The sequence below is a fragment of the Dipodomys spectabilis genome, unplaced genomic scaffold, assembly GCF_019054845.1.
Source record: "Dipodomys spectabilis isolate Male_0828 unplaced genomic scaffold, ASM1905484v1 ptg000449l, whole genome shotgun sequence".
NCBI lineage: Eukaryota > Metazoa > Chordata > Mammalia > Rodentia > Heteromyidae > Dipodomys > Dipodomys spectabilis.
The window spans coordinates 1,817,404-1,840,200 of record NW_024871126.1 but is presented as its reverse complement, the minus strand read 5'-3'; positions in this window follow the sequence as shown (position 1 = coordinate 1,840,200).

The window sequence follows — 22,797 nt, the reverse complement described above, 5'->3', positions numbered from 1 at the left end:
ATTTAATAATATGCAGAAATCTATTTTGTGTATATATATATAATATTTATATACAGCAATCTCTATCTATTTGTACCTCGTTCACTCCTGGGGCTCAGTGGTTGAGTGCTCCCCTAATAAGCACGAAGCCTTGGGTTCGATTCTTCAGTGCCACAAAACAGAAAACCCAGAAGTTCTGCTGTCTTTCAATCAATTGAGTGCTAGCCTTGAACAGAAACGTTTAGGGACAGTGTCTAAGCTCTTCCTCAAGCCCCAGGTCTGATGCTAATAAAAGGTAGAATGTTCTAACTGCAATTATAGAAGTACAGAACTTCAAATACATCATTAGAGATCAAGCTAGGAGTCTGGTGTTGACACCTGCCACCTAACCTGACTTAGCCACATGTAAACTGCTGCAACCCAGCTCCATGGGTTACCCATGTCATCCTGGCTTAAGCCCGTCATCCTGGCTTAAGCCCGTCATCCTAGCTGCTCAGGGGCTTTAAAACCCAGTCCTGGAAGGAAGTCTGAGAGGCACCTCAAAATGTGGCTCCAAGAGGTAGAGCTCTAGCCCTGAGCAAATGTTATTAGAACAATATCCCCATGTTTTGAGTTCAAGCCCCATGGTTAACACCATCTCCCCAAAAAAGCACCCCACTAAACAATTAGATGTGAACTTGTATGGCTTGTAAAATTTTCCTCAAAGAATGGTGATACTGATGAAAGCACCCTAATTCTAATTACAGCTTGTGGCAGGGAACTATGTGCTTCTGAGTCCCGCACAGAGTGCCATGTGCTGAGTATTTCATAGGATGCAGTGTGCTGAGTCCTGCATTGGGTGCTGGGTGCTGAGTCTTTAACAGGATGTTGTGTGCTGAGTGGTGCAAAGAGTCCATGTGCTGTGTCCTTAACCAGGTGTATTCTTACATCTTCTCTATGTAAGAGCTCCACAACTTAGATGATTATACAGACAAGAATATTGAGGCTCAGATAGGTCCCCATCAGGGACAAAATCATGTATTACTGAAGACTAGTGAGTTGTCTACAGCAGAGAATTGTTTGGTTTTGTTTTGCCTCGGTCATGAACCTTGAACTCAGGGCTTAGGCTCTGAGCCTTACCTCTTGGGCTCATGGCTAGCACTCCACCACGTGGACCCATGGATCCCCTATAGCAGAGGCCATGGCCAAGGGGTCAGTAGCTGAAGTCTGTCATCCTGCCTTCTCGGGAAGCTGAGTTCTAAAGATCTGAGTTCCAAACTACCTCAGACACAAAAGATAACATGAGACTATTATCTCTAATTCACTACTAAGAATCTGAAGGGGAAGCTGGGTGCTTGAGCTCATGTTGGTTATCCTACCTACTCAGGAGGTTGCGATCTGAGGATGAACCTTGAGAAACTAACTCCAATGAACCACCAGAAAACCAGAAGTATCTCTGTGGCTCAAGTGGTAGAGCACAAGACTTGAGCTGAAGAGGTCAGGGACAGCACCCAGGCCAAGACTTCAACTCCTTCAACTGACAACAACAACAATAAAAAAGACAGAAATAAACTAATAAAGCTGAAGTAGAGGGCTGGGAATGTGCTTTAGTGGTAGAGTGTTTTCCATATATGAAATCCTGGGCTTCATTTCTCAGGACCACATTACTAGGACAAAGGCTGAAGTGGCTATGTGGCTCAAGTGGGAGAGGGATATCATTATACAAGAGAAAATAGGTACAGTGCTCAGGTCCTGAGGTCAAGTTTCAGAACTCATGTATGTGTGTGCACACACACACACACCCGTGCACACACATACCGTCATGTTTACACACACACACACACATGCGATGTAGTTACACAAAATGGTAAAGCACTGGGCTTCTGCACTGAGCTTATGGTCAGCACCCAGTCCCTGTGTTCAACCCCAAAACCTAGCCACCCAGGGCCCAACTAGGAGAAGTCAAAGGTGTCAAAACCTGATGAGCTTCACCAGTCCTAGATGACAGGAAGCTTTGTGATATCCAACATGTGCTTGGATTTCCCAAGCTTCTGGAAACACAGGATAGTCATCATGGGCCAACATTGCCTGCAATGAAAAGTTTCTTTATGTTCAGTGCCCTACTTGTCTGCCTAAAGGATTCCTGAATTTTATTGGGCACTGTAATTGAACAGCGGAATATTGTCTCAAAAAGTCAGGATAAGTGCACAGAACTTGGCCTGCCATGGGAGGTGGCACAAATGAAGGCCTCCTGTTAAAACAGAGCACCGGGGAGAGAGATAGCTAAGGGTACAAACAGGCCTTTATCTCCTGACCTTCAGAGCCCACCCACACTCATCCTCACTATCTGGTCCAGATGGAGTTGTTTGTTACCCAGCTGTACAGGAGTGAGGGCTTTTTTGCGCCTGTCCAGACAATGAGAGACTTCCTCCAGCAGGCCTGGGATGCAGTGAAACCCTCAGGCTACACTGTGAAGAGTGAAGGGAGCCACGGAACACGCACTGTCTTAAAAGAAACCTCTCTGTTATGAACTCATTGTATTGAATAAAATTTCTTAGGTTGGTGCCATTCATCATAGCTACTCAGGAATTTCAACTATAGGAATACAATACATAGACAAAGACATGGAAGTACAGGCTCTTTTTGAGGGGGCAGGTCCTGGGGGTGGAAATATTAGCCTAGACGTGCTCCCTGAGCTCCTTTTGCTCAAGGATAGTGCATTAAGCTTCAGTCACAGACTCACTTCTGGGTATTTCTGTGATCTCTTTGAAATAACTGTGTCATGGACTTTCCTACACTGGCTGGATTCAAACTAAGTTTCTCTACATCTCAGCCTCCTGAGGACCTGGGATTACAGACAGCAGCCACTGGCACCTTATTTCATCTCTTCTTCACTTTTTTAATTTGAACAATCTGTCTTCTTAACAGGGTCATTCCCATGGTTTGAATTTATAAGTAATCTACCCAAAATTCTTAATAGGTGCTTTCCCTGAGAAAGATTTTCTCTCCTCATCTTAACCTCTGGTCACAGGTTTGAGGCCAAAAGTGAGAAACAAGTGTCACAGGATTTGGGAGCAAATATCCACAGTACATGCCAGTCCTGTCACTTAGTATTGAGCTGTTGTGAATTTACTGTCTCAGGATATGAGGAGTGATCCTCAGAGAGTCTGCATTGCTCCTTTTGCCTATAAAATGATTTGATAATTATGAGTGTTTTGTGTCTCCAACCTTAAGTGTCTAGAACACACTAGTAGCATCTTCATGTGAAAGGTTAAAGTTTTGAGGCAGTGACTACTTGTTGCCTGTTTCTAGCAGAGCAACACATGGTGGTAATCCATACACCTGGTTGGTTGTGTGCCTTTATAAACCCTGCAAATCTTTAGCTCAAGGTTCTCCTCCTTGGCTCTGCTGTGTTGGAGTGTAGGACAAGACCCGAGCTGCAGCCCGTTTAAATAAAACTTTAAAACAACTGTAAAGTCTGACTCTTGATTGTCTTCTTGGTGGGTATCCTGCAACCTGGGTATAACATTAGTGGGGGCCCTCCGGGATCCCCCCAAAGACCCCCGAGATCTCAGACTCCAAAGGTAAAACAGCGCTGTCTTTGTTAATTTGTCTTGTCCTGTCATTTGTCTGTTATACTTTCATTTTCCTTTGTGAGGATGGCCCCTCTGATTCGTAAAGGGTTGTCGAAGCAGGCACGCTTGCACAACAACCCTGGAGGAACTGGGATACCTCGGAGATCCTCTGGTGAGGAGGGGGTCCTTGGAACCCCACTGTGTGGGGAGGGAGTTGGAACCCCACTGTGTGGGGCAGGCGGGGGGGTTCTTGGAATACCGCCCTGTAAATTCTGTGACTGGGGTCATTTTGGTGTTGGGCCGGAACTGACCAAGAGGGCCTCCTAACTGAGGCCCTACCTGCCCACTGTGGCTCTGCTCCTTCTGCTGTGGGGCGTGGGTGTGTAACCCCACCATGACAGGAGTCAGTGGACCAACTTGGGAAATCTCCACTTCGTAAGCTTTTTTTTTTGTATAACTGTCAGGCCTGCATGTGTTTTGTTTGTACTGTTTATTGGTTTTTGGACTGTATGACTGATGGGACTGGAAACCGTGGGCAACACTCCATGTAGCCCCCTAGACTTACCAAAAGAAAATGAGAAAGAGGTAAAGAAGAGGTAACCCCCGGTTTTTCAGGGAGATAACTTGTAAGAAGAAATGTTTCCTCCCCCATACTCTCCTTTCCAGGTTCTTTTTGCAGAATCTGAGAATAATCAAGAGAAGGAGGGAGGTACAGAATCCTCGGCACCTGCCCTTAAAGTTTCTGAGAGGCCAGTCACTCAACGATGCCATGGGATCAACCCCCCTTCTAATTAATACAGCTGTTTTTCCCTTACACGCCATAGGTCCTGTGTATGCAGATGGTCAACAGCAACTCCAATATTGGTCATTTTCTACTAGCGATCTATACAATTGGCACACCCAAAATGCCCCCTTTTCTGAGAAACACCAGGATTTAATTAGTTTGCTTGAAACTATTCTCTTTACTCATCAGCCCACTTGGGATGATTGTAGTCAGATTTTACAGGTCTTTTTTTACCACCGAAGAGAGAGACTTTATCTAAGATGTGGCCCGGAAACATATCCCTGGCCCCACAGGAGCACCTATCATGGATCCTGCCCTGATAACTGCCTATTTTCCTGAGATCTGACCAACATGGGACTACAATATGGTTGAAGGTAGGGAGCGACTCCTCATCTATCGCTAGGCTCTGTTGACAGTTCTCAAGGCGGTGGCTGGCCAACGTGCTAATATGGCCAAAGTTTATGATGTTAGACAAGGAGGAAGTGAAAGTTCGGCAGCATATCTTGAACGGCTCATAGAAGTTTTTAGTGAATATACCCCATATGATCTTGAGACACAGGAATCGGCTCAGATGATTATGTTTGACTGTATAAGTCAAGCTGCACCAGACATAAAGTGAAAGTTACAGGCTCTAGATAGACTTGGTGAAAAGTCTATTAGGGATCTAGTAGCTACAGTGGAAAAGGTTTACAATAAGAGAGAGACAGAGGAGCAAAGACAGGGATGGAAGGACAGAAAATGTGAAATTGAGCATGAAAAGAGCAACCAGGCCAAGGAAAAGAGGCCAGACTTGTTGGACTTGCCACTATCGCATGCCGAGCATACCTGGTTCACAGACGGCAGCAGTTTCATTTGAGATGGAAAAAGGTACGTGGGAGCGGCAGTCACCACAGACACTGAGATAGTGTGGGCAGAAGCACTCCCCCAGGTAATGTCTGCACAAAGAGCAGAACTAGTGGCAGTAACAAAAGCCCTACAGATGGGAAAAGGGAAGAGACTAAACATTTACACGGACAGTCGGTATGCTTTTGCCACTGTGCATGTCCATGCAACCATTTACCAAGGGAGGGGGCTGTTGACAGCTGAGGGAAAGGCTATTAAAAACAATCAAGAAATTTTAAGCCTCATCCAGGCCTTATGGGAGCCAGCAAATATTGCCATTATGCACTGTTCTGGCCATCAAAAGGTAACTGATTCAATAACCAAAGGAAATAACTTGGCCGATCAGGCAGCTAAGGAGGCGGCCCTCCAGCCCAGAGTGGAAATAGACCCAGGGCCACGAGCTATGCCTCTTGAGCCTCAGTACTTCCAAGAAGACTTGGAGTGAATAAAGAAAATTTCCATGGCCTATAAACCCCTAATAGAGAAAGAAATAAAGACTGATGGAAAACTGGTGAGGGGAAACTTATATTGCCACAAAGATTGGGCAAGGGAATTCTTATGAGAATCCATTAGGTCTCTCACATGGGAACCCAAAGAATGCAGGACTTGCTGACACTCAGAAGTAAAAATCAGGCAAGGAAATCAACTCTCTGAGGACATTATTAAAAATTTTAAAGCCTGTCAGCTCACCAATGGCCCCAATCAACTGGTTACAAAAGGAGCTCGCCTCCGTGGAGATAGGCCAGGTGTGTATTGGAAAGTAGACTTCACAGAAATTAAAACTGAAAAATTTGGATATAAATATTTGCTAGTTTTTGTAGACACCTTTTCAGGATCTGTTAAAGCCTACCCAACAAAGCATGAGATCGCAAACATCATGGCTAAGAAGATCCTGGAAGAAATCCTACCCAGGTATGGCTTCCCATCCACCATCGGGTAGGACAATGGACTGGCCTTGGTCTCAAAAGTAAGTCAGGGAATAGCCGCTGCACTGGGTATGGATTGGAAATTGCACTGTGCTTATAGACCCCAGAGTTCAGGGCAGGTAGAAAGAATGAATCGGACTCTAAAAGAGACCTTAACTAAATTGGCCTTGGAGATTGGTGCAGACTGGGTATTGCTGCTTCCTTTTGCCCTGTTTAGAGTAAGAAATTCACCCTATAAGCTTGCCTTTACTCATTTTGAAATAATGTTTGTACACCCCCAACCTAGCCTCCAGACTGAATTGCTTGCTGACTTGGATGATACTGAATTTCTGTGTAAGCTTGAGTATTTACAGCTGGTGCATAAGAGAATGTGGCCCCAGCTTAGAGCCTTATAAGATTCTGCTTCTATTCCTACCCCCATTTTCTTTAAACCAGGGGACTGGGTGTTTGTTCGAAGGCACAACCTGAGATCTCTGGAACCTTGGTAGAAGGGATCTTACATGTTGCTACTGGCTACACTTACTGCTCTTAAGGTGGATGGCATTGCTGCTTGGATCCACTTCTCCCATGCCAGAACAGCTGACAGCTTTGCCCTGGATGACCGTGGGGAAACATAGGGAAGTCTCCAAGCATCCTACCCAACCACTCCGCATACGCCTCAAGAGAAGAAAAATGAACAGATTGTTATTGGTCTTGTTGTTTAATAAGAATGGCTAATGTCAGAGAGGAACCATACCCATTCAAGATCAAGAGCTGTTGGAGTTTAATTTGGGGCCAGAGCCACAAGCTGGTGTCTCAGGACCATAAGTCAAGGGTGGGGGGAATGAAGGGTTAAAGTTTTGAGGCAGTGACCACTTGTTGCTTGTTTCTATCAGAACAACACGTGGTAGTAATCCAAACACCTGGTTGGTTGTGTGCTTTTATATACCCTGCAAATCTTCAGCTTGATGCTCTCTGGCTAGGCTCCGCTGTGTCGGAGTGTAGGACGATGCCTGAGCTGCAGCTCATTTAAGTAAAACCTTAAAACAGCTGTAAAGTCTGACTCTTGGTGGTCTTTTTGGTGGGGGTCCTGCGACTTGGGTATAACAATGTTTCCATTTTTCTCTAGTACCCCTCGAGATTTAGAAAAAGGGTTTGTGTGGAGCGGGTCCTCAGTGAATCCCTGAGGAAACCACTTGAAGCTTCCTCAGGAGATCGCCATTCAAGCCAGCCAAGCAGGAGAGTCTCTGATACTATTTTCTCCAATAAACCACCAGAGAATGAGAAGTAGAGCAGTGGTCCAGAGGGTAGAGCTCCAGCTTTGAGAGAGAAAACTGAGCAGGAGATACAATCCAGACCAGGCAGGAAAGCCTGGGAATTGCTTATGTCCAATTAACTATGAGATGGTGGTAAGTGGAGCTGTTGTGGTGGTAGAGCCTCAGCCATGAGCAAAGCCCTGAGTTTAAGCCCTGGGATGGCCACAAAAAAATTCAAAAAGAGAAGGCCAAGTTTATGTATCAGTGCCCTACCTCCTTATGTATGTATGTATATTACCTCCCTTAGTGCAAACAGACCTATGCAATGATTCTGCTTTTATTTACTGTTTTATTTTTCAGATATGCTAGTTGCACATACTGCATCATTCTCTTCATTTCATGCCCATTGCTTTTCTCTTCCAGGGTTCTAGGCCTGTGTCTTTATATGATACACACTGAAGCTCTCAGCATCCTTTACAATTTATTATGAGGCCAATACAGGAACAGTCACAAATGAGGCAGGGGAAGAGAAGATCGGGTTTCTTACAAGTAACCGGTATTCAGAAAATTAAACTTGAGAACATAAAATGGTAGCATATTTATATAAAAACTGACATTAAGACGAAATGAAGGGACTGGGAATATGGATTAATGAGAGAGTGCTTGCCTAGCATGCAAGAAGCCCTGGGTTCGATTCCTCAGGCACCCATACACAGACAAAGCCAGAATATGTACTGTGGCTCAAGTAGCAGAGTGCTAGGGACAGGGCCCAGGCCTTGAGTTCAACCCAACAACTGGCAAAGAGATAGTTACCTAGGTAGGTAGGTAGGTAGGTAGAAAGAAAGAAAGAAAGAAGGAAAGAAAGAAAGAAAGAAAGAAAGAAAGAAAGAAAGAAAGAAAGAAAGAAAGAAAGAAAGAAAGAAAGAAAGAAAGAAAGAAAGAAAGAAAGAAAGAAAGAAAGAAAGAAAGAGAGAAAGAAAGAGAGATGGAGAGACGGAGAGAAAGAAAGAGAGAGAGAGAAAGAAAGAAAGAGAGAAAGAGAGAAAGAAAGAAAGAAAGGAAGGAAGGAAGGAAGGAAGGAAGGAAGGAAGGAAGGAAGGAAGGATGAGTGAAAAGAAAAGAAAGAAAGTTGATAGATGAAGCTGTTTTTCACCTCAGAAGGAAAGAAGGGAACACTTCCCAGTGATGAGGCTTTCTGCAGTGTGCCACGACACCAGCATCGCCTTCACACAACGGCAGAGCAGGATGACTGTCTCTGTCCCTCTTCTCAGGCAACCAAGAGCCCCAGAGACAAGAGGGCAGAGCCAGGTTCTAACTCAGGTGCTTGGAGACAGAAAAGAAATGGCCCTGCCTCTCCTTGGACTGGGGATTTCCATTAATGATGTGGAGAATGAAGTAAGTAGAATGGATTGGCAGAGATAGAAGGGTCTTCAAACCGGACAGATGGAGAGTCAAAAACCCACTCCCGAAGACCAGAGAGCAGGGTTTTTCTACTCTGTTCCACCCCTCTCCCCCACTAAACTGGCTCTTTATTGGTAACCTAATGATAGTCTGAGGCTCCCTTCACCTGAGGGAGGAAGGTTAATTAGTCATCAGTTGAAGAGGCTGAGAAAAGCCTGACCCTGCTGTAACTCTAACAAATGTTTCAGGTTTCCCCCATTACTGGTTGTGCCTGGAATGAATGAAGTGGTTTTGCACTTCACTTCCCTGTTGAGTGTGTACATTCTGCCTCCTAATCCTGCCGGCCTAGATCTTTGCACCAAGCCTGGCTTTTGAAACTGCTTTCTTTCCTTCAAATACAGTGTTACACTGGAGTTCTAGGAAGAACAGGGCTAGGGCTTTGATCCTGAGAATTTCATTTGAACCCAGGATAGATCAATAATATTTCTATCTTCTGTAGCACAAGAACTCCAAGAACATTTAGAGTGCAAGTAACTTCTCGTCACCAAGGGAAACACAGGAATCTCTCGAGCATCTGACCTTTCAGAAGTGGAATTCAGAGTGTCGTAGACTTTCCTGCCCTGCTGGTTTCACCCTGTGATACTGAGACCTCAGCCTCTTGAACTAGGGTGATGGGCGTGAGCTATTGGTTCTCTGCTAGGGTCAGAACTGTAATGACATTGACAATACAAGTCAACTGCTTATCACAAAGGGCTTGGGGAGCATATTAAGCCTTTCAACAATGGGCCTTTCAGAACCCTGTAGGACACAAGTTTATAATGTTAGAGTCTGAGTGGCTGGGCTTATGGATGTGCTACACTTGAACCTTGAGATCTGACTCCAATTCTGGTGTACAACATCATTCATTTTCCAAGAAATATTCTCATAATTAGCAAATAGGAAAAGTACTTTGATTATCTCTCACTCTTTTTCCAGTTGTGTGTCCCAAACTGAAGCCTAGGCGCTGTTCCTGAGCCATTCAGCTCAAGGCAAACACTCTACCACTTGACCCACAGTGCCACATGGGGCTTTTTTGATGGTTCATTGGAGGTAAGAGTCTAAAAGGCTTTCCTTCCCTAGGCTGTCTTCAAACTGCGATCTTCAGATCTCAGCCTCCTGAGAAAGTAGGTTTCCAAAGCCACTGGAATCTGGTGTATTGTTTTTGCCAGACCTGGGGCTTGAAACTAGGGCCTGGGTACTGTCTCTGAGCTTCTTTTTCTCAAAGCTAGCCCTCTACCACTTGAGCCACACCACAGATTCTGGCTTTTTCTGAGTATGTGGCACTGAGGATTCAAACCCTGGCATTCATGCATGCTGAGCAAGCTCTCTACAACTAAGCCACATTCCCATCCCCAACCTTATGATTTTATCCCTCAATTTGCCTATCCTCAAGAAAAGGTTTCTGAGTATGAATCATCTAAAAAAATCCCTATAGGAAGTTGTCCAAAGATAAATAAGACAAAGCTCATACAGGGGAAATACTCTAACCATGTGATGACTTGACAAATGCCTCCATTTAATTATGTATCATGATTCAACACTTAATAACGTATTAATGAAAAATGAGTCAATGTACTAAATTATTGTGTATAATTTTATAATAGATGTACAAACCATAATTAATGTTATGTGTATAATAATACTAAATACAATAAACAATAAAATAAAAATTAAATACAAGATCAATAATAATAATCATAATATGAAAAAACATACATATGTACCTATATATTATATATTATACATGTATACAAATATTTTTTCTATTGCAGGGCCTTAATTCAGGCCCTAGGAACTCTAGCTTGAAAATCTTTTCCTCAAGAACAGTGCACTTAGCCTTCACCCATGGTGCAAAAGTGTTACTTGGACAGTGAGCTCAAATCCCAGCAATGGCAGAAATACTGGCCCCAGTTCCAAGACAGTGACTTAATATTTGTAACAGAAGCAGTTATGTTTATTCAGTTCCATACTGAACATTAAATAAATATCAGTGTAGAATTTTGTACAACTACTCAGACATCCTTCCCTTACCCCCAAAGTGCTTCTTGAGCACTACATAATTTTTGTACATTTTTTACTGTAAAAATGTTGTACAGAGTGGTCACCGTTACATGAGCAAATTAATGAGTACATTTCCTATTGAGCATTGTTGCCTCCTCGTTTGTTTTCACCCTACCATCTCTTCCCTCCAATCTTCCCTGTCCAGGTCAGTGACTTAATTATTTATTTTTGGCTTGGCATGGGGTTTGAACTCAAGTAGTGACAACTCTGCACCTTCTGTCACATTGCTACGCATTCATCAAGACTCTGAGTTCAAATCCCAGGCTAGGAAAGAAAACTGGTAGAAATTCCAAACCAGGGAGCTTTATTATTTCAATTTAGTTAGTTAATTAATTAATTAGTTAATTAATTTTGCCAACCACGGGGCTTGAACTCAGGTCATGGCAACACTGACTCAGCTTCACTCTCCCTAGGATGGGGTGCAGCCTCGGGACCCACAGCCTATCCTGTGACCCTAGGCCCGAGGGCTTGCAGGAATTAAACAAAAAAAAACCAGAACAGCACAAAAAGTAGGGAGCTGTAGAGGGCTCAGGATTTTATAATTTTTTATTTGCCTGGTGACCATCCTGGGTCTTAATGATATGGTTACAAAGTAGACCTGGCCTGACATTGCTGATGGCTTGCAGGCTATCAGGGAAGCCATAAGCCAACATGTCAACATAGGCCCTGGGTTCAAATCCTAATCCTTACACCTACCAATGGCAGGAGATCACAAAAGAGTCGTTCCTTTGCATAAGAATACAGATTGAAAACGTAGTTCATGCATTTGTCTAGTCTAAAATTGGATGCAATAATCCTAGGATGCTGATTGAACTTAATTAATAGTTTATTAAGCATGAAAAGAATATTATTTCAATGGCGATATAATAAATACCTAAAAGTTGGTAGGAATGTAGTAGATGTCACTCACTCATATACAGACAGCTCTGGAACTCTTTAACAATATATATTTATTTGTATACCACCCTCTGCCTATCCATGTATTGCTATTTTGGCCAAACTTGGGGCTTGATCTCAGTGCCTGGGAATCACCTGACAGCTTCATTGGCTAGAGGCTTCTGTGCTCACACTCATCCAATCATGAATTGGGCCTGCTAGGCCCTGAGTTCAGATCCCAGCACTGCCAAAAATTTAATCTTTGAGTAAGAAGCCGAGTATGACATATGTTTTCCTTTTCTGGGAGTGTCCAGGGTGTCAGGCATGATGGAGAACACATCTACAAATCTAGATGGTATGTGATATATTGTAAACAATTTAATAAATGGTATAGGTATCATCAAAGCCAATAAAATAAATCATAAATAAATGAATAAAACAAGAAAAAAATGAATAACCACACAAAACGCGATATGTACTTAACATATGTATGCAAGTATAAATCCACCACACCAAACACGGTATCTACTGGACATATGTATGCAAGTATAAATCCTATCCTAAAAATGTATATAAGGAGTAGGTTTTCCATGTGTGAGGCTTGAATCCAGCCCACCCCCATGAGAAAGCACTGGCAGGAAATCCTGAGGTACTGGTTTCTGGACTAGGAAAAGTCAAGGAATGCTATTGATCTCATCCTTGAATGAGTAGTTCATTCATGATGTGACTAGGAAATGATAGCCAAGACTCATGGGATATCGCTTATTGGTAAAGCAGTGTAGATTAAGCATGACAATAATAATCACAGTCATGAAAAGAAGGCATCTGGAAAGATCCAAGTATCAGTAGACACATGGTAGTTTGGATTCCATCACAGTTATCGTCCCACCTACTCCATACAAATGTGTACTTATTTGCATACTACCTTCACCTTATGAATGGATGACTGCTGGATGAGGGTCCATCTCAGGTCCTGGGAACGGCCTTACTCCTTAGTGGCTCACAGACTGTTGTGCTCACATGGAACCATTCATCAATTGGGTCTGCTGGTACCTGAATTCAGATCCCAGCAGTGCCAAAAGATCCATCCTGATGTCAAAAGCCAATTGTTGCACCTGTGTTCCTTTCCTGTGCAAGTCCTGGGTTTCAGCTAGGATGGAGAATGTATGGGCCACCCTGGGGCCATGGGAATAAGTTATCATGTGATCCCAGCTATACCTGTCATCATATACTGAAGAAAATACACAATACATCCATGAATAGCATACAAAATAGAATAACTACACTAAATGCACAATGCAGTCCACACGGATTTGAATATACATCCCATGTTTAAATGATGCATTCAGGACAATTGTGGCTTCCCTGGTGCTCGCTCTCTGTTCCTGGAAACAGCCCAGCTCTTTAGTGGCTCACAGGCTGATGTGATCACATAGACCTATTGGGCAATTAGGCCTCCTAGGCTCAAAGTTCAAATCTCAGCACTGCCAAAAATTCACCCTGATGTGAGAAGCCATCCATTGCACCAGTTTTCCTGTGCTGTGCACGTACTAGGTCTCGGCTAGGATGGAGAATGCATAGGCAACTCTATACTCATGGGAATAGGTTGTCATCCAGGTCACCACAGTTATATCTGTCATCCTATACTCAAGGAAATACACAATACATCAATGAATAAGACACAAAACAAAGACAATGACTACACCGAATGCAAGATGCTACCCATCCATGTTTGGAAATATAGATCCTCTGTTTAGATGATGAATTTATGTTTATATTGGCCCCCACCAGTGCTCCTTCTCAGGTCCTGGGAATGGCCTAGCTCCTTAGTGCCTCACCGGCTGTTGTATTCATCGTGACCTATTCAGCAATTGGGCCTGTTAGGCCTTGAGTTCAAATCCCAGCACTGCGAAAAGATTCACCTAGATGTGCAAAGCCAATCAATCCAGCTGTTTTCCTGTCCTGTGAAAGTCCTGGGTCTCAGCGAGGATGGAAAACGCTATATAGGCAACTCTGTAGCCATGGAAATAGATTGTCATCCATGTCAGCACAGTTATATCTATCACCATACTCATTAAAATACACAATACATCCATGAATAAGACACAATAAAAAGAATAACTACACTGAATGCAAGAAGCATACCACACCTGCAGGTAAAGAGAAATCCTATGTTTAAAAAAAGTGGGCTTGTATTTTTTTCAGTGTTGGGGCTTCAAATCAGGCTCTGGGTCAGTCCTGACGTTCTAGGATTGTGAGCTTCCCCTCCCCTTCCCCCAAAGTGCAACAGAGCTACCCATTCCTCAGTTTACATCCCAGTACTGACAAAAGATTCATTTTGTTGTCAGAATCCAGTCGTTGAACATGTTTTCCTCTCTTGTGAAAGTCCAGGATCTCAACTAGGATTGAGAATGCATAAGCAACCCTATAACCACGGGAACAGGTTGTCATCCATGTCAGCACAGATATACCTGTCACCATACTCAATAAATTACACAATACCTTCATGAATTAGACACAAAATAAGGAGAAGTGCACCAAATGCAAGATGCTGTCCTCACAGGTATGTAAATATAGATCCTATGTTTAAATTATGAATTTATGCCTATCCATGGCCCTCCCTGGGACTCGATGTCTGGTTCTGGGAATGGCCTATCTCCTTCGTTGCTCACAGGCTGGTGTCCTCACCTTGACCCTTTCGCCAATTGGGCCTGCTAGGCTCTGAGTTCAAATCCCAACACTGCCAAAAGATGAATCCTGATGTGAGAAGCCCATCAATTCACCTGTTTTCCTGTCCTGTGAAAGTCCTGGTTGTCAGCTAGGATGGAGAATGCATAGCAAGTCCTATAGCCATAGCAATAGGTTGTCATCCATGTAAACACTATTATATCTGTAACCATGCTCAGGAAAATACACAATACTTCCATGGATAAGACAGAAAATAAGGAGAAGAAGTACAACAAATACAAGATGCTGTCCACACATGTATATATAGATCCTATGTTTAAATAATGAATTTATGACTATCGTGGCCCATCCTGGGGATCAATGTCAGATCCTGGGAATGGCCTGACTCCTTAGTTGCTCACAGGCTGATGTGTTCATGGTAAACTATTCGCCAATTGGTCCTGCTAAGCCCTGAGTTCAGATCCCAACACTACCAACAATTGGATCATGGAGTACGAAGCCAAGTGTGCAACTTTTTTTTTTTTTCTCTGACAGTCCAGGTTGTCAGGCATGCTGGAGTACATGTCTACAAATCTAGATGCCATGAGATAGCATGTCATCAATGTAATAAATGGAATGGGTATCATCATAGTAAAATCAATGGTAAATAAATGAATAAAACAAAAAGTACAAGGAACAACTACACCAAATTTGTATGGACTGAACATCCATAGGTAAGTACAAATCCTGTCTTTGCAATGTATATAAATAGTATGTTTTCCAGGGCTGCGGCTTGAATTCAGGCCCAGAGTACAGGCCTGACTTCCTTATCTTTAAATATGGTGAGCTTCCCCTTCTTCCACAGTGCTGCAGATTTACCCAGACCCTGAGTTCAAATCCAAAGCCTGGCAGAATAAACAGGGTGGATTGCAAGCAAGGGAGCTAATTTCTTTTATTTTTTTTTCCTCAGCAGGGGGCTTGAACTCAGGTCGTGGCAACTGTGCCTCAGCTTCAATCACCCTATGCTGGTGTGCAGCCACTGGGCCCACAGCTGATCCTCAGATCCTAGACCCACAGGCCTTGTGTGGAAAAAAAATGCATAAAAAATGTGGCGCAATGGCCTTTTAACGTTTTCTTTCATTGCCCGGTGACCCTCCTGGGTCTGAACGACACTGTTGCAAAGGGTACTTCACCTTGGACTATTGGAGAAGCCATAGGCCCACATGGCAAGGTAAGTCCTGATTTTGAATCCCCGTCCTGGCACCAACCAATGGCAGGAGATACTAAGAGACTAGTTCCCATCCATAGGAATAAGAATGGAATGTTATCAATGTCATGGTTGAATGAGTTGATCATGAATGATGCTCCTATAAAATTAAACAGCATCATTTCAGGAGACTGATTTTATTTAATATTTATGAATCATTAAAAGAATACTATTATAGGAATGCAATAATTTCAGGAAACTGATTAATTTACTTAATAGTTTGTTAATGATGAGAACAATATCATTAATTACTTGGAGGCATAATAAATACCCAAAAATTGGTAGGAATGTAGTCCATATAACTGAATAATGTATAGACATCTCTGGCACTGTATAAAGATATATATTTATTAGCACACTGCCATCTGCATGTCAATCTGTTCTTATTTTGTCAACTGATGGGGCTCGATCTCAGGTCCTGGGAACTGCCTGTCAGCTCAGTTTGCCCCAGGATGGCGTGCTGACACTCACCCATTCATGAATTGGGCCTTGTAGGCCTTGAGTTCAGATTCCAGCACTCCCAAAAAATGAATCGTGGAGTAAGAAGCAGATGGTGACACATGTTTTCCTTTTCTGTGAAAGTCCTGTGTGTCAGGTATGAAGCGGAATACATATGCAAACCTATATCCTATGTAATCAATGTAATCACTATTCTGTGTCATAATAGTCAATAAAATGAACAGTCAATACATGAATAAAACAAAAATTAAAGTGAATAACTACACTGAACGTAATATGGAGTCAAAATATGTATATAAATATAAATCATATATTTAAAATATATACAAATAGGATGTTTTCTAGTGGTGGGGATCGATTTCAGGCCTAAGGAACAGACTTGAATTTCTTGACTTCAAGGAGGCAAGCTTCGCCTTTCCACACAGTGAAACAGCGATTGTTTAAATGCTTCATAAAGTATTAATTAAAATTGATCAGTGTACCATAATATAATAGCGCATAATTTTGTCCTAGAATCATTCAAGAACTATCCATTCAGTCATGACATACATCACATTCCATTGGTAATCATATGGAGAAAAGTGAGTTTCTAAGGATTTCCTGCCGTTTGGAGGTGGCATGACCAGGATTTGAGTTGTGGGCTCCAGCTCCTACTACTTTATCTGAGGATAGAGAACTCACTGGTCTGTCCAAGAACATCAGCAAGACCCATGATTAGCCAGGCACCAGTGGCTCTCACCAGTCCTCCTTGATACTTACAAGGCTGTGATAGGAGGATCATGGTCAAAGTCACCCTAGGCAGGAAAGTCCTTGAAATTCCTGTCCAACTTGTGCCAACAAATCCAGAAGTAGAGCCGTGTGGCTCCAGTGGTAGAGGAACAGCCTTGAGCAAAAGCAGCTCATGGACTGTGCCTAGATCCTGAGTTCTAGGTCCAGGACTGGCAATAAACAGCCATATACAACAATCTGTGCAGCCATCAGGCTAAAGCAGGCCAACTTCTTGTTCCCAACTGGATTGGACAGAGTTTCCTGGGAAAAGTTCTGCTGTCAATTGACTCTGCCAATTCTGCCTGAATCACTGGATTCCAGGCACACACCCATTCTTTCATGGTTCTTTCTGACCAATGGGATACAAGAATGGAGGCCTCACCCCATATTCCCCCTTCCCCCCTCCTAACCCGGACCCCGCGCCTCTCCCGTGCCCCACACTCTGGCCCAGGCCCTGCCACAAATGTGCCCCAGGGGTGAGTGTGGGTGTTGATCTCAGGATCCCACCCCCATCCCTACTGGCCAGTGTCCCAGGAAACGGGGAGGTGCAGGCTTGGGTGAGGAGTAGGCACCAAAGAGCCCCTGGCCTGGGGCAGTGGGAGCCACACAGCGACACATCTGCACCCTTCTTCTCCCTGGTGTGTACCTGGGGCTTTAGTCAGAGGTGGGAGCAGCATGTCCACACCTGCCTTCTGGGGTCTTTTCCTTTTTCCTGGGGGTGATGTTGTTGGATGCAGAAGATAGACCCCCCCTGCTGTGTGAGACCTTGTTTTCTGTACTTGGTCAACTTTTTCAACTTAAGAGGGTCCCAGAAAACCCAGTAGGGAGGGGAGGATGCTGGGTGTCAGAACAGAAGGCGAATATCTGGGAAGACCCCCCCCCCCCTACATACACACACACATACAGTCGGCCTATCCCCCGCTCCCAACTGTCAAAAGTTCTCACAAGGTGATCACATTTCCCACCTTTACAAGCTTCTGCTGTTGCTCCCGGTCCATCTGGTCTCCAACAAACTCAGGAGATGCACAGCTCTGAGTGTGTGTGTGTGTGTGTGTGTGTGTGTGTGAGAGAGAGAGAGAGAGAGAGAGAGAGAGAGAGAGACAGAGACAGAGACAGAGACAGAGACAGAGACAGAGACAGAGACAGACAGACAGACAGACAGACAGACAGACAGAGACAGAGAGACAGAGTCAGAGACAGAAACAGAGAGAGTTAGAGGCAGAGACCAGAGACAGAGAGACAGAGACAGGGAGAGACAAAGAGAGACAGAGACAGAGACATATATAGAGAGACAGAGAAAGAGAGGTCATCTTTCTCTTTGTACAGCCTGACTGTACTAAGGTGAGTGGTCTGTTGGCAAATTGCAGGTGCTGCAAGGAAGATTGTTCTCTCATCAGTCTGAATGTGTGTGTGTGTGTGTGTGTGTGTGTGTGCATGTGTGTGTGTGTGTGTGTGTGTGTGTGTGTGTATACATAGACGTGGGTTGTAACAAGGAGGCTGGATGCTTCGGTAACTTCGACCTGCTATCTTTGGGAGGTGCATGGGCTACACAGCTGAAGTCTGGGGTCCTGGAAGGGTGAGAGGCTTGAAGGGGACTCAGCATTGTTAAATTACAAGAACAAGAGATCTCTGTTCCCTGGAGCTGTGTACTCTCTTGGGCCTGGTTGGTGGCAGTGGGAGTTTGGGAGGACCTGGGAGTGTGGCCCTAAGGTGGTGGCTTCCCAGGAGAAAAGAGAGAATGGCCAACACATAGTAAGGATATGAGCCCTGCTAGTATGGAGTGCAACAGCTTAGCTCAGACTCCAGGTCTTCTCATCATGATGTCTGATGGGCGAGGCCAATCCTATTTTAAATCTTGAGCTGTGATCTTCAGATCTCAGCCTCCTGAGTAGCTAGGATTAGAGGCATGAGCCTCCGGCACTGGGCCTCTGGTTAGTTTTTGTATATTAGGGTTTGACCTCAAGGCCTTAGGCTTGCCAGTCAGGTCTTCTAACATTTGAGCCAAGCTTTTATGTCTTGGGCATTTCTGAGATGGAAACTTAATATATTCTCAGGCTGGGCTGGATCATGATCCTCCTATCTGTGACAGGCATGCGCCACCAGGCCTTGTCCTCTGTAATTAGAATGGTAGACAAGTGGTGCCATGCTCAGTCATTGGTTTAGATGGATTGTCCCAAACTCAGTCCATGGCAGCTGATTCTTTACCATAAGTGAAGCTCTGGGTTGGGTCTCGACCATTGGACTTCAATCTCCTCATGTGACAGTTGTTAGGAAACAAGGGATTAATACAGAGGGATCTCTAGAGCAAGGCCAGGCACAAAGGGAGGGGACTTCAGATACAGTTCTTAGCAATTCTGTGAGCATATGACAGGAAGATACCCAGGAAGAGATCAGATGGTGTGTGTTATTAACGGTGTGACAGGCATGGGATTATGAAACAAAACATGGTTTCTTTCATTATTACCCTATCCCCATGAGGGAGGGGATCCTTCACTTTTTTCACTTTTGCAGCTGGGGAAACAGGCACAGAGTAGCCGAGTGACCTACTCATGAATCCCAGCTGAGAGGAAGCTCGGCCTGACTTCTCGGCCATGCTCCCTAGGACAATGGGTGCTATTCAGTCCAGGTCTTGTGGTGTGAAGTCCACTTCTTGTCAGTCGTGGGGCTTGAACTCTGGGCCTGGGCACTGTCCCAGAGCTCCTCAGCTCAAGGCTAGGGCTCTACCACTTGAGTCACAGCAACACTTCCGCTTTTCTGGTGGTTCTTTGGAGATAGTCTCACAGACATTCCTGCCCGGGTTGGCTATGAACCGTGATCCTCATCTCTCAGCCTCCTGTGTACTTACGATTATAGGTCTGAGCCACCTGCACCAGGCTTAAGTGTAATTCTGACATTCTTTCAATCTCTCTCTTTCTCTCTTTCAGAACTTGTTGAATGGGTGCTGGAGGAGGTGGCCCAGCGTCCCCATGTGGCTGGAACCAAGGTGGCCCCCTCATTCTGGAGGTGTGCTGTGGGTTAGGAGATGTCTTGATCAGCCTGTGTACCAGCTCCATGAGGTAAGCCCTTCTGTGCCTGGCTAGAACAAGACGGTTATTCATTGTCCATCTAGCCTTACTGGACTCAGTATTACGTTCAATGTTCTTTTTTAGCAAAAAGAAATTCTGGCCAAAATTATGATACATAGTTAAAGAATGAAAATGTAATGCCATCTTAAGAAAGTCATTTAGGGCTCTGGGAAAGTGGCTTCATGGTATGGTGATTGCCTAGCATGCACGAAACCCTGAGTTCAATTCCTCAGTACCACAAAAACAGAAAAAGAATCACTGGAAATGGTGCTGTGCCTCAAGTGGTAGAGGGTTAACCTTGAGGGGAAAAAAAAAGCTGAGGAATAATTCCGTATCCCTGAGTTTAAGCCCCATGACTGGCAAAACAACAACAACAACAACAATTTAATAAATGAAAATAAAGAATCCATACTAGGAATATATAATTGCTCGTTCCTTACTGATACCTGACAATAGTCCCTAAATCATGCACTTTATCTATATTAGGATACTGTGTTGAAAAAAAAAGTTTTGTTCATAAGGTCACGGCAATTAATGCCAGGAATGTGCTTAGATGCCAGGTGAAGATTAATTCAGGAAATTCAAAGATTCGAGGCTTTTGAGTGTTCACTGCTAATCACAATGAGAAGGGTAGTCTAAGTGAGATTTGGAAACCTCTTTGGCCAGTCAGGTCACCAAAATGGCAGAGGCTAATTAACAGTTGTGACAGAAGAGAAGGAATGACTCCAGATGGAAGGAATAAATGATAGTAACTAAGGTTTAGCAGAAACCATTCTAGGGAACCATTTTTGATTATTGAAGAACTAGTTATCAACTAGGCATATTCCTCATTGCCTTTAGCATTCTAAATCTCTTAGGCTAGTTCTTAATCTCTGTGTGATAAATATATCTCTTTCTATGCTGTTCTTTCATACCTGATCTCCTTTGCTTTCTTTTTTATTATTTTTTATTGTGAAAATACTGTGCTTTCTAAAAATATGTCTTTCTCAATTTCTCTATGGATATTACCTGATAATAAATATACCTACAAAGATGGAAGAGGCTGCTAATATAAGGGTCTCATAGCTCCTTTGTCATTAATGTAACAAAATGGCGAAGGAAGACATATTTTTGCTACCTCAATTATTCTAAAAACTGCAATGTCACATCTTTTGATTCAGATTTCCATTCTTGTATACTTAGTGTCATTAATTGCACTAAATACAAATAGGAGGTAGGTGCTGGTGGCCCATACCTGTAATCCTAGCTACTCAGGAGCCTGAGGATTGTGGTTCAAAGCCAGCCTGGTCAGGGAAGTCCATGAAACACTTGTCTTCAATTAACCACCAGAAATCTGGAAGTGGTGCTGTAGCTAAAGTGGTAGAGCACTGGACTTGAGCTGAAGAGCTGAGGGACAGTGCCCAGGATCAGAGTTCAAACCCCATGACCAACAGAAAAAGTGCAAAAATGTCTAAGTTTCCCCAAAAGGAACGACTAAGTCAATAGTATTCTTCCCAAGCAGAGAAAATAATTCCAAAATGATTCAGTGCACCTACTTTTGCTGAGTTACTTAAGTTATGGATTCTTTGCTGAACATATTCTCTTCTTTTAAAAATTGTCAAATATTAGCTTTATTTAAACTTCATCTAATATGTCTTTGATCAAAAGAGAAGTCCATAAGTTGATGTCACTTGGATTTATTACTATCTCAGTTCAAAACCAACCCAGACAGCAGAGTCTGTCAAAATCTTATCTTTAATTAAAAACCATAAAAGGCAAAAGTGGAGTATTGGTTCAGTCAGTAGAGTACTTGCTTTGGGGGCAGGTGGGCAGGAAAGACAACTGTACAGGACAGGTTCCAACCTCTGAGTTCAAGCCCCAGAACCAGCACAAACTAAACAAACAAGCAAACAAAAGAAACCCCAGGTATTTCTTTGGGACCCTCCTTATAGGAGTACTCTTCTGAGAAGAGGCTCATTTTACTGATCTTACTCACTGGATCCTGCTTTTTTGAAATCCTTATTGCTATGGAAAACTCAGGACCAGACTAAAAGAATTGATAACTGACTCCTGCAACAAGAGAATCATCTCAGGAGTGAAACATCCATCCATAAGATACTTTAAAACCTCCATGCCTTTGTTCCTTTGCAGGAGAACACTTGTAAAACCAAGTTATTTCCTTTGTTCTATGCTGGCCTTCAAATGGTATACTGTTTCCTTTTGTAATACTCTCAACAAGAATTTTATAGACAAATTTTATATGAGTAAAGGACACACTCAAAAAAGTCAGGTACAGTGTTTCTTTCAAGCCTTGGATTCTTTTCTTGTATAATAAAAAGAAAAACAAAAGTTAACTTGAACTTTGTCGTTCCTCTATATTCAATTCCTCTCCTGGGATCAGTTTACACTTCCAGTAACAGTTACTTCCACTTACTTCCAGTAACAATCTATGGTGCTGCTCCAGATAAAATTAATGTTTTCTTGCTTCATTGAAATAGCACAAGGACACCTTTGGACATGTGGTAACACGTGTTTCAGAGACGACTTAGTAAATAGAAAATGTGAAATTTAAATTGCTTATAAATACATTATCCATGAGTATACTGAGTCCAAACTTCTTCAGTGCTCTGTAAATTAAGGCGAATTTTAAATGGGAAGAAGGTTTTCAGATCATTTTTTGTGAGTGTATGTGCTGTGCATTAATTTCGCAAGTGTACATGGGTTAAAAGTAGGAGACCCAATAGCAATAAAAGGAGAAAGAGTAGTTCTGTGTTTATGTATAAGGCTCCAATACAATAGAGAAGACTCTACAAATAAGACAACATTAAAACAATAAAGTCAAGTACAGCATGTAC